The 12,147-nt window shown below is 37.1% G+C and overlaps 1 pseudogene; it reads left to right on the top strand.

Annotated features, from left to right (window-relative positions):
- Positions 1-441: 441 nt before the first annotated feature.
- On the top strand, positions 442-4,842 carry LOC100915338 (annotated as a pseudogene).
- The last annotated feature ends 7,305 nt before the right edge of the window (positions 4,843-12,147 follow it).

Below are 12,147 nucleotides of genomic sequence, written 5' to 3'. Positions count from 1 at the left end.
CGAAGGAGGAAAACGATTAAGAACAAGGAGCCAATGATTACGTGTAAACCATGAAAGCCAGTTGCTACAAAGAATGTTGACCCGTAAATGCCATCAGAGATAGTAAATGGGGCTCCATAGTATTCTGTAGCTTGGAGAATTGTGAAATATAAACCTAAAGCAATAGTAGTTGTTAAGGCTTGGATTATTTGTTTGCGGTCACCTTCTATTAGGCTATGATGTGCTCAGGTGATAGAGACACCTGAAGCTAGAAGAATGGCTGTGTTTAACAGTGGGTTAAGGGGGTGAATTCCTATGGGATGTCAACAGCCTCCTAGTTCTAAGGGCTGGGGATAGGCTTGAGTGGTAAAAAGCTCAGAAAAAGCCTAGGAAAAAGAAAACTTCTGATGTAATGAAAAGGACTATGCCGTAGCGTAGGCCTTTTTGGACTACAGGGGTATGATGTCCTTGATGGGTTCCTTCTCGTACAATATCTCATCATCACTGGTATATTGTTAGGAGTATTGTTGAAATCCCTATAAATAGGAGTAGCGTAGAGTGGAAATGGAATCATATGATTATTCCTGAATAAGGAGGAGCGCTGATATTGCTCCTGTCAGTGGTCATGGGCTAGGGTTTACTATGTGGTAAGCATGAGTTTGGTGGGTCATTAGGTGTCATCATACAGCGACAATCTTAATATATGATTATGTATTATCATGTAAGGACAAGCTTACTAGTAGAGTGAAGATGTAGGCCTGGATCATAGCTACGCCAGTTCTAAAATGGTAAGAAGGAAAAGGATGATGAGTGTAATTGAGGATAATACAATGTTAATAGATATCAGTGCTAGAGCAGCGAGCAATTAGGTGAATTAATAGGTGGCGGCAGTGATGTTGGCTGTTAGTCTATCCATTTATCTTTAGTTATCCATTATATCTATGGATCCTACCCTAAATTTTACCAAAAAGAGAGTCTATTCATTTATGAGATTCTGTTTTTCCTTCCCTCTCATAACTAAGGATCCTTTCTACTGATAGTATCACTAAGAAATTAGATTTCACTCACTTCTGACTTTCCTTTTTTCTCTTTTATGTCTTACAACTCCTTGAGAGCATCTCTTCTCCCAGTTCTCTCCTTTATTCTAGTTCCTGAAGAACAGTTGACTTTATTCTTTACCTAGGGCAACTCCTGTCTATGAGTCATTGTCTCTTCTCTGGCAAATTGATCCCACAATCATTTCTTTCTTTAACTTCCAAAATTTTATCCACTGACTCCTTTTTCTGTTGCCTACAAACATGTTTAAGTCTCTCTTATACATAAAACTCTCACCAGCCCACACTATTATCAATAACTATCTACATATATTTATCTTCATTTATCAAATTTTTAGAAAACAGTTTTCTACACTGGTTACCTTCACTTTTTCTTCTCACTTCTCAGTCCTTTGCATCATTGCATTCAACCAAAACTCAATCAAAAATTTTCTTTCTCTGAAATTATCCATATTTCCTTGTTATGAAATGTGATGACCTTTTCTAAATTCTCATCTTTCTCGATATCACTGATGAACTTGACAATGTTGATTACCCTCTTTCCTTCTGTTTAATCTCTTCTCTTTTGGTTTTTTATGGCATTGCTTTTTTTTTCTCCTCTTGACTGTTTTTTCCCCTCAGTCTTCTTTACTACATAATCATCCATTACAGGACATATCAGAAGATTCCTTTCTGGGCTTTTCTCTCCTCTTTCCACTTTAACTCAATAGCAGACATTATGATTTCTGCTGATTGTTTCTTTTCTAATCTTCAGCCTTCCATCATCAAACATCTAATGAATATTTTGAACTAGATTTTCTGTATCTCAAAGTCACTATGCCCAAACTGAGCTCTTCTTTCCTCCCAAATACACACCTCTTCCCAACTTTCTATTACCCAGGTTTTCAGTCTTAGTGTCATCCTAAACTTCCAATCTTCACTCACCCTGTGATTGACAATAGTTAGTTACTACACCATATCATTTCTCTCTTCCAATATCTCTTGAATCTCTCCCATTTATCTTCATTTATACAATCCCCATCTCATTCAGATCCTCATCATATTTCACTAGTTTACAGAAATGTCCTCATAATTGTCTTTTCTAAGTCTATTTTCTTTCCATTCCAGTCTATTCCTCTTATAGACATCAGAGCTATTTTCTTAAAGTGTAGGTCTGACCTTATCACTTTCTTATTCAATTATGTTCTATGGCTCTCTATTGCTATTAGTATCAAACATAAAGTCTTTTTTTTGGGGGGGCGTGTTTAAGGTTCTTTACAAACTGACTTCCAACTTTTTTGTAGCCTTATTATTTATTCTTCTTCTTCATGCACTGTCTAATTCAGCAAATCGGGCCTCATAACTATCCTCACATGCAGCTCTCTGTTCTCCATTCTATGTCTTTGCACTGTTGTTTCCATGCCTGGTTTCTGCTCCCTTCTCATCTCCATATCAAAGTCTTTAATTTCCTTTAAGGCATTGCTCAAGTGCAATCTGCACTTGAAGCCTTTCTTGGTTCACTCAGCCACTAGTATCTTTTGAATTAAAAATTTTTTTTGAATGTACCTAGATTATGCACTTGGTATCTTCCCTACAATAACTCCTTGGGAGCAGGAATATTTCACTTTTGACTTTGTATCTATTATATGAGTGCTTGGCTCATACTAGATATATTTATTTATTTTTATAAGCATTTATTTACTTTTCTTACTACTATTTCACTTCCAAATGAACAATCAAAAAATAAAATTCTCATTAAATGTATATAGTTCAACAAAACAAATTCTCACATTGGTTATGTTCAACAACTTATTTCCCATTCTGCATCTTGGAGACTTAAGAGTGGAAGGTATGTTTCAAAAGCAATCTTAATATTAGATGCATTTAATGAATTCATGATGATTGGTGCATTTGAGGTCTTTGCTTTTTAAAAAAAATCTTTGGCATCCTTGGAGTATATGGATGTCTTTATGTCAGAGAATGTAGATATTTTAGGCTCTCTTTAAAAATTCACTTTCTTAGTATATTGTAAACTGTTTTCTAGAATGGTTGGAACTTGGAAAAGTTTTGATCAGGGAAGTGACATGGCTCAGACCTGAATTTTACAAAGATAATTTCAGCTGATTTTGGAGGATGGATTGGAGAAAGGAGAGAATAGACTCAGCTAGGCCAGTTTGCATATTTCCAGGTGAGAGGGAATGAAGACTTGAACCAGGATGACAACTGTATGAATACAGAAAATGAGAAAGCTATATGAAGTGTTATAGCGGTAGAAATTGAGAAAACTAGGCAACTGACTGGGCATAAGGATGAGAAAATGAAGAATCAGGTTCTAAGGTTATAAATCTGGGTTCTTGGAAAGATGTTGATGATCTCAACCCAAATAAAAGATGCTGAAGAAGAAAGACTGTGAAGAAATTATTTTTATTATTTAACCACAAAATATTCTACTGCAGCTTATGCCAGTTTCCTCTTGCTTTATCTATTGCGATGATAGAGAGGAGCTGATCCTCTTCTTCTTATAATTCTGCAGAGGTTAACCAATACATTTTATGGTTTCAAATCCACAGTCTCCAGGCAGGACTCCACCAATGTCATCCCAGACACAGAGTTCTCTCTGTCTCCACTTGAAATAATATCCATGGAATAAAACTTCTTATTTTTTCTCAGTTTTTCATCTTTTCCCCTTTCAGTTCTTGCTGCCAAATTGAACTTCTTTATATTTGACTTTGTTTACCCTTGAAATTATTTGTTTGTTTCCACTTTTTAAAAAATGGTGGCAAACAGGTGTATGGACAGAATGGCATCTAATCATAGATGGGGAGGTTATAAAACAGTTTCTCCTCCCCTTCCTTCCCATCTTCAAACTATCCAGTATGCATCTACTGTGGCAGGTCTTGGAAACTCCAGCTGGGGACTGTCTACTTTTTCTTTCTATCTGATGGGCATCCCAGGTCTGGAAGAAAGTCAACACTGGATTGCACTTCCTTTGGGGAGCCTGTACCTTCTTGCTCTTGTGGGCAATGTCACCATTCTCCTCATCATCCGAACTGACACATCACTCCATCAACCAATGTACCTGTTCCTGGCCATGCTGGCTGCCATTGACCTCATCCTTGCCTCATCCACAGCACCCAAGGCCCTGGCTGTGCTTATGTCCTTTCCTGTGAGATATGGTACCCTACCTGCCTCACCCAGATGTTTTTATCCATGCATTCTCTTCCATGGAGTCAGGTGTGCTGGTTGCCATGGCCCTGGACCGCTATGTGGCTATCTGTCACCCCTGCACCACACTACCATCCTCACTACAAAGGTCATTGGGCATATTGGAATGGTGGTGCTGGTCCGGGGCTGCTTCTCCTCATACCCTTTCCAATTTTGATGGGCCGTCTTATTTTCTGTCAAAATGTGGTCATTAGTCATGCCTACTGTGAGCACATGGCTGTGGTGAAATTGGCCTGCTCAGATGCCACTGTGAATCGTGCATATGGGCTAGTGGTAGCACTCCTGGTGGTGGGATTTGATGTGTTCGCCATTGGCATCTCTTATTCCTTCATTCTCTCTGCCGTCCTGAGGGTCCCTGGCCGTGACGCCCGACTCAAAGCCTTTGGTACATGTGGCTCCCATATCTGCGTCATCCTAGTTTTCTATGTTCCTGGGATATTTTCCTTCCTTACTCATCGTTTTGGTCACAGCGTGCCCCACAATGTCCACGTCCTGCTAGCCACTCTCTACCTCCTATTGCCTCCAGCACTCAACCCCTCGTCTATGGGATAAAGACCAGCAGATCCGACAGCGTGTGCTTAGGGTTTTCTATATTAAGGTGTGAGCTTGACACCTATCTTTCTTCTGTCTGAGCAAGTCTTCTGTCCAGTAGGATCTAAAGTGTCACTTAGGAGGTGATGGGGTATATTTCCTAAGAAAACCTGCCCCTATGGATCTTTTCTGATGGGCAAAGAGAAGCCATGATCTGACTTCTTGAATGAATGTCTTTGTGGTTTGGTTTCATAAAGGTGGACTATACTGCTCAGGGTAGCTCATCCTACCCTGGGGAGAGGAAATGGAGTTGACAACTACATAGATTGGTGGGAACTCTGATAAAGATCACATGAATCAGGCAGTACCCTGCTCCTAGAAGCTGACATTTCAGGTCTTTCTTATGGGGACATAAAACCCTGAAGCTTGACTGTTTCCCAATGTTGGGTAATTTCAGAAGTTTAAGCCTATAGGATAGGGATAGAGGTCTGAAGTATGAGCCTTGGGTCATGGAGTACAATGGGATATTGAAAGGGATACATTCCCTTCCTTCAGCAGCTGAGAGGGTCCCCTCTCCCACATTTCTTCATTTACTTTCCTTAAAATGTGATCAATTAGTCATTGTACAGTTGCTCCTTTTGTAGCTGCCTCATCTTTTCAATTCACTCACCAACCTAGTTTAGATCTAGTTTATCCTTACCCAGAGTATTTCTGTAGACTCGCTTCCAATCTAATTCTCACATTGCTGCCCAAGTAATCAATCTAATGCATTGCGATGACCATAACATTTTTTAATTCAGATATTTCAGTGTCTTCCCATTAACTTCAGGGTAAATGAAATACTTCTGATGCCGATACCTAAGGCCCTCCACAATCTGACTTCAAATTACTTATCCACCCTTATCCCAATTAGTTCTCTTCCTATATGTTCCGTTCCAACTAAACTATACTATTTTTTTCTCTGATATTGTTGTCTCTCTGCCTTTGCTCTTGCTGTCTATATGCCTGGAATGGATTATGTCTTATTTTTTGTCTTTTGAAGTAAAATTTCATGAAACTTTCCCTTATTTCCTCCTGGCTCTCTTTAAATTACTCACAGCACTTACTGTCTTTTCCCTTGTATCTTAGTTACTTGTGTTCATGATTTCTACTGTTTTGACTCACAAGCAAGATCTATCCTATTTTTCTTTGTGTCCCTAGTTTTGGCTATAGGACTTCACACATAATAAAATCTTTATTGAATAAATGAATAATTAAAAAAAACAGATTAAGCCTTCCAAATTGAAGAATAACAAATGAGGGACATTAAATGTACTCTTTGATTTTTATCACCTTTTTTTTTCAAAATTTTAGACTCTCAGCTTTCCCTCAAAGACTTGCAATATCTTTCTCCCATCTGACTTACACACAACCAGAATGAATAAAAGAGAGAACAGTTAGCAACAGAGTTGAAGAAAATGAGTATTACTTCAGACTTATGTAGCATCTGAGGAAATTGTTAGAATTCTTGAAATGGTTTTAGGGATGGGACATAGGATTCTATTAGGGCTTAGACTAAAATTAGAATCAACTAAAGGCTTAGGAGAGAAAAATCAATCCCATCAGAAAGAGGGATGAGTTCAAAAGAAAGTCTTAATGGCTTTAGATTGTCATTAGTTAGCTATTTTGTGTTCCAAAAGAGCTTGCTCCCTGAAGTCTAATACTCTAGAGGCTAAAAGACTCTTTTGAGAAAAAGAGAGAGAGAAAGGCCGAGAGAGGGGCTGGGGAGAGAGAGGAGAAAGGAAAAAGGAGGGAAGGAAAGAGACTGTACAGACTTTTTTCCAATCACATAATTAGCTATATTAAACTGAAACTCAACTTTTGGATTCCAAGCTAAATGGAAAGAGCCAACTAGTCCAGAAAAAGAGCTGGGAACAGCAAAGAGCATGTAACCTCACAAACTTGTGAAACATGGTATTAGAACACAGAGAGCATGCTTCACTTATGCAAATTCCCCATATTGAAAAGAAACTTGAGACCCTGCTTCCAGGAAATGTCTTAGAGAGATGATGGAACATGCATAGACATTTTGCAATAAGTTTTAGTCTGTTAACTGTGTGGTTAGGAGAAGACATTTTGATTGTATAGCTAGAACTAAAGAGACCTTCAATGAGACCTTTTTCTTCCTTCATTTCCTTGGATGTATTCTGATAGTCTGATTCTATGGACTATATCTGGTAAAAGACTACCCTTATAAAGCTTTAAGGCTTTTCCTTCTGAATCACTGTGACTTCAAGAAAATGGACCTATGTCCTTGGCTGTTTTGAATGAACTATATTAATTTGGAAACTGGGAAAGTTAGTCACAGGAATCTGGGTGTCTAAGCCTTATGCCAGGTTTTATAGATGCCCAGCATCAATGTTCTACTAGCAGGGAGTGATCTTAGGAAATGACGTTCAAGACTCAACCTAGTGATAACTGAGGTCAGGACTCACCCACCATTGATGTAATATTTGGGTATGAATTTAGTAGAAGTGAGGCCATGTAGAAATTATCCTAGTTAGAGCTACTTCATCCCTAGAAATCAAGGTATGATAGGACAGTATAGGGCTGCAGGATCAGTGTGGATGTATCAGATTAAAATGTAATTGGAAAATATTTAAGTAACTAAATAAAATACAATACAACATAGATAGTTTATGGTTTTCCAAGTCAATATGTAGCCTTAGGAATCCATTTCTATTTGAATTTGACACTGCTGGTAGAGGAGAAAGTAAGCCTTTAGTTGTTAGAATGAAGTATTTGTTTTTTCATATCTTTAAATAAATATTTGTAATGTTCTTCTCAATATGTAATATTTTCTGGGAGCAGGTTTCTTGGGGAGCTTCTGGAGGCAGCCTTAGTTTCAGAAGTTCAGTGTGATTGCCCCAAATGCAGCCAGGAGTTAAAGTACAAATCCTTTATTGTCTCCTTCAAATTCTTGTTTCCTTCACTTGGGGCTCAGCTAGTTTTTCTGGAAACTTTCTGTAGTTTTGGTTCTGAGAGCTTAAGCTGCCTTCTCTGGCTTGTAAATATCCCAGACTGAATCCTGGCTGAGGCTCTAAGAGCTTCTAGTGGGCTTCTGTGTCTGGCCCTGACAGCTTCTTGCTTATATGCTGTACACTGAGTATACACCAAACATTATATCACTAGGAAACCATTATTTGTTGTAGGATTAAATCAATCCTAAACTAGATTTAACCACTGTCTCCTCAATTCCACTTAGTACCTTGTTTCAAGTTCTGGCCCATAACATCTCCTTGTAGGATCAGATCAATCATACTGAACCATGCTAAATTAGATAATTATTGTCTCTTATCAATTCCACTGGCTTAGCACCTTGTAAGAATCCTAACAAATATTCTTTTCTAAAACTTATTAATTTAACCTATCAATCAATAAACATTTATTACGCATCTATTATGCTCTAGATACTATGTTAAGAGCTAGGAATATGAAAAAAAGAAAAAAGAAAGTTCTTGCCTTCAAAGATCTTATAGCCTGGTAACAAACAAGCATAAATAATGTAAACTATATACAGGATAAATGGGGCATAATTAACAGAGGAAAGGCACTGAAATTAAGAAATTAAGAAAGGTTAGGAAAATCTTCCTACAGGAGATGAGTTTTGTAACGGGGTTTAAAGGAAGCCAGAGATGTTAGTAGTTAAAGCAGAGGAGAGAGAGTACACCAAGAATGGATGGCTGTCAGAGAAAATGCCTGGAGCCAAGAGGTGAAATATTTTGCTTGTGTAAAAGGCATTAGTTCAGTGTAACTGGTTGGTAACTTGTTATGCTTATTAAATAAATGAGAAAACTAGCTGTGAAAAGATGTATCTTGCTCACAGTCACAAAAGACATGTACGATTTGAGACAAAATTTGAATTCAAGTCTTTTTGCCCTCAATTTGCACACTGTGTACTGTCACCTGTCTGTCTTAATTGTGAAAGAACACATCATAAGTTTATGGAAAACAGGACTTTCAAAATTACTGATTTGCTACTTTTCTTACTATGTCATTAAGAATAAAAAATAGTTATACATATATATTCATATTTCTATATGAGTTATGTTGGGGAGAAAAATCAGAACAAAAGGGAAAAGCCATGAGAAGAAAAACAGAAGGAAAAAAAGATGAAAATAGTATGCTTCACTCTTCATTCAGCCTCCATAGTTTTCTCTCTGGATGCTGATCTCATTTACAATCCAAATTTTATTTGAATTGTTTTAGATCACTGAACTGCTGAGAACAGCCAAATGTATCATAGTTGATCATAACACAATGTTGTTGTTGTCTACAATGTTTTTCTGGTTCTGCTCTATTCACTCAGGATCAGGTCATGTAAATCTTTCCAGGCTTTTCTAAAATCAACCAGTTCTCATTTCTTAATGGACAATAATATTCCATTATTTTCATATATTATAGCTTATTTAGCCATTCTGCAATTGGTGAAGACCCACTTATCTTCCAATTCTTTGACACAAAAAGAGCTGCTACAAACATTTTTATATATTATATCTTTAATGCATTTGCACAAGTTTCCTTGTTCTTTCCTTGTGTGACTCTTTCTATCTCCATCATGCTCCCAAGCATCTGAGTTTTTGGTTCTTATTATAGTTATTCATTTTTTTATAATTCTCATAGTTCTTATGAGAGGCAGCATGATTCATTGGATAGAAAGCTGACTTCATATACCAGGAAGACCTGGATTTAAGTCCTGTCTCTGACAGATACACAGTTGTCAAGTCTCTTAAACTCTGTGCTTTAGATCAGTGATGTCAAACTCAAATAGAAATGGATCCCTTTGGGCCCATAGGTGGATTTAGAAAATCCCAATTTAACACTAGCTATGTTAGACTGTAATTTTCTTTTGTATTAAACAGTTTACAATTATATTTTAATCTGGTTCAGATTACACTTAGGTTTGACCTAATGCTACAAGTTTGACACTACTGCTCTAGATAATTCTAAAACTATAGGTTAAAAAGAAGGTATTAGCCTGAATAAAAACAAATTTTGACATCCAGGGGCTTCCTATAACAAATGAAATAATAAATTTAGTTCTTTCAGTGAGACCTAAAAGGGGTCATAGATGATGGCTCTTAGAAACGCTAGAACCAGGTTAGGAAGCTAGCTTCTTCATCTGCCTTAAGCACAGATATTGAAATACACTAGGAAAAATGAGAAGATATGGAGAAGGGAAGAAATTGAAAGATGAAAAGGAGCATTGGTATTTTCAAATAAAATCAAGTTAATAAGTTTTGTTGGATTTCATGGAATGAAAGGAATAGGTACTTACCAGAGAGTATAATAAGTGTCCTGGAAATAGAGATGGAAATATGTTTGAGACGGTAGTAAAGATAGGTAATTGTCACTCAAAAGAACAAACTTTCATAGGAAGTAGTCAGGGTCTGACAGGGATGAAAATCACAGAATTATAGAATCTCAGAGTTGGAAGAAACACCACATGCCATTTAGTTCCCAGCTTCTTAAATTGTTGGTTGCGACCCCATATTTAGTCTTGTCATTGAATGTGGGAGTTGCAAAATAATAATTTATTATCAATAAGTGCTTGATTTGTCTTATTTTCTATACCTGTATATCTGGGATCAAATAAAAATTTCTCAGATGAAAAGGTTTTGCAAGTGGAAAAAGTTTAAGAAGTGTTGATCTAGTTGAACCTATATCTGAAAAAGGCAGACCTGTGACAACATACCCCAACAAGTCATTGCCTATTCTTGTTTGTAGGCCTCTAGTGAGAGGTCCATTTGATTTTAGGTAATTCTGGGAATGAGTAAGAAATAAATTACTCAAATACTCACTGAATTTCTCTCAAAAAGATGGAAGCACATATAAATAGGTGATAAGGAGGGATGATGCATATTGAATTGGGATAAAGCATAAAGGAAGGTATCTCTGAATCTTCCTATTCCAGTCTCCTTTTCTCAGGATAAATCCATCCTGGATAAATTAGGAAATGGCAAAACTTCAATAAAAATGTAATAAAGTTGATATTTGGATATCTATCCAAATTTATGACCTGTACAATTTATGGGACAGTTGTGAGATGAAAAGTTCCCAAATACTTTCCCCAAAAGATTGAGAACAGAATTAATTCAGTTTCATTTATTCCTGCTTTTCCATAATAACAGAATCTCCCCAACAAATGGTCATCCAGCTGATGGTTGAAATGTAGAGAAATCTACTATTTCCTTAAAACAAAGAGGCGACTTACCCAAATCTTTGTGACATTTCTCTGGAATTACACTTTGAGAAACATTTAAATCAGTGATAAAAGGGTTAATGTTTAGTTGATTGGAATAAGAAGTAGAGTGTGAAAGGATATGGTGTAACAGGTGTTCAATGAGTACTAGTACCTCTAGTGTGAGGGCTTACCAAACTCTTTTCAGGCTTTTTCATTTTCCTTTTTGTGCATTTATCACCTAATTCTCATTAGTGGTTCTAAGCAGCTTTGGTGGCTATCTCTTGGTAAAATTGTCTTGACAGATGGACTATATAGCTTGAGCATAACCAATAGGTCTCAAAGTTGTCCATGGTTAGAGGGATGTCAATCCCAAGCTCATGAAGCCATTCTCTAGCAGAATGCATGAATCAGTTAAGTTTTTAGAGTGCTTAGAGCTTTATCAGACATAGAAGGTGTCAAAATCATCTACTACATCCTGGGCCATTGATGGTCATCTTTATTTTTGTCTTGCTCCTGGACTGTGATGACTCTAGAAGAGAGGGGAATCTGAAAACTTCTTATAACTCTGCGTCACTTAAATCCAATTTGTGTCCAAGTCAGGACATCATTGTGATATCATAGGTTTTCCTCAGATACAAAGAAAAAACAACAAAACTGTATTTCATGGTTTAGAAAAATCCATATTCTTCTTGAATTGTGGGCCAAATTAACACTAGGAAGGGGACTCCTTCCTGAAGAGTATACAAGTGAGTGGGCATAAGAATGCAAAGGGAACAAAAGTTATGCCCTTGGCATACTCATCCCATATTCTATGCTGTCCATGTAAGACAGCTTCAGAAGGAAATGTCTTTTCTGGACCCAAAAGATACTGAACAGGAATAGAAAGTTGGATAGAAGGGAAATCAATAACTATCTCTTCAAATATGCAAAAGATCAGGCACAGATCACAATAATCCTTTTGAGAATTTGGGAAGTCATTAAGGCTATTCCTTTCTCACCTCAATTTCAGATAAATGAGATAATCTCTAGGGACAAATAGACTACCTTATGGAGGTTATTGTATCTCAATAATAGCCACATAGGAAAGAGAAGTCTGATAAGAATTGTCCCTTTATTTCTGTCTTCTTCATCCTCTTTTTTCTCTCAGTTTAAGCA

The sequence above is a fragment of the Sarcophilus harrisii genome, chromosome 3 (genome assembly GCF_902635505.1).
Source record: "Sarcophilus harrisii chromosome 3, mSarHar1.11, whole genome shotgun sequence".
Classification (NCBI taxonomy): Eukaryota; Metazoa; Chordata; class Mammalia; order Dasyuromorphia; family Dasyuridae; genus Sarcophilus; species Sarcophilus harrisii.
Note: the sequence above shows the minus strand (reverse complement) of the source record. Positions and strands in the feature narration are given on the sequence as shown.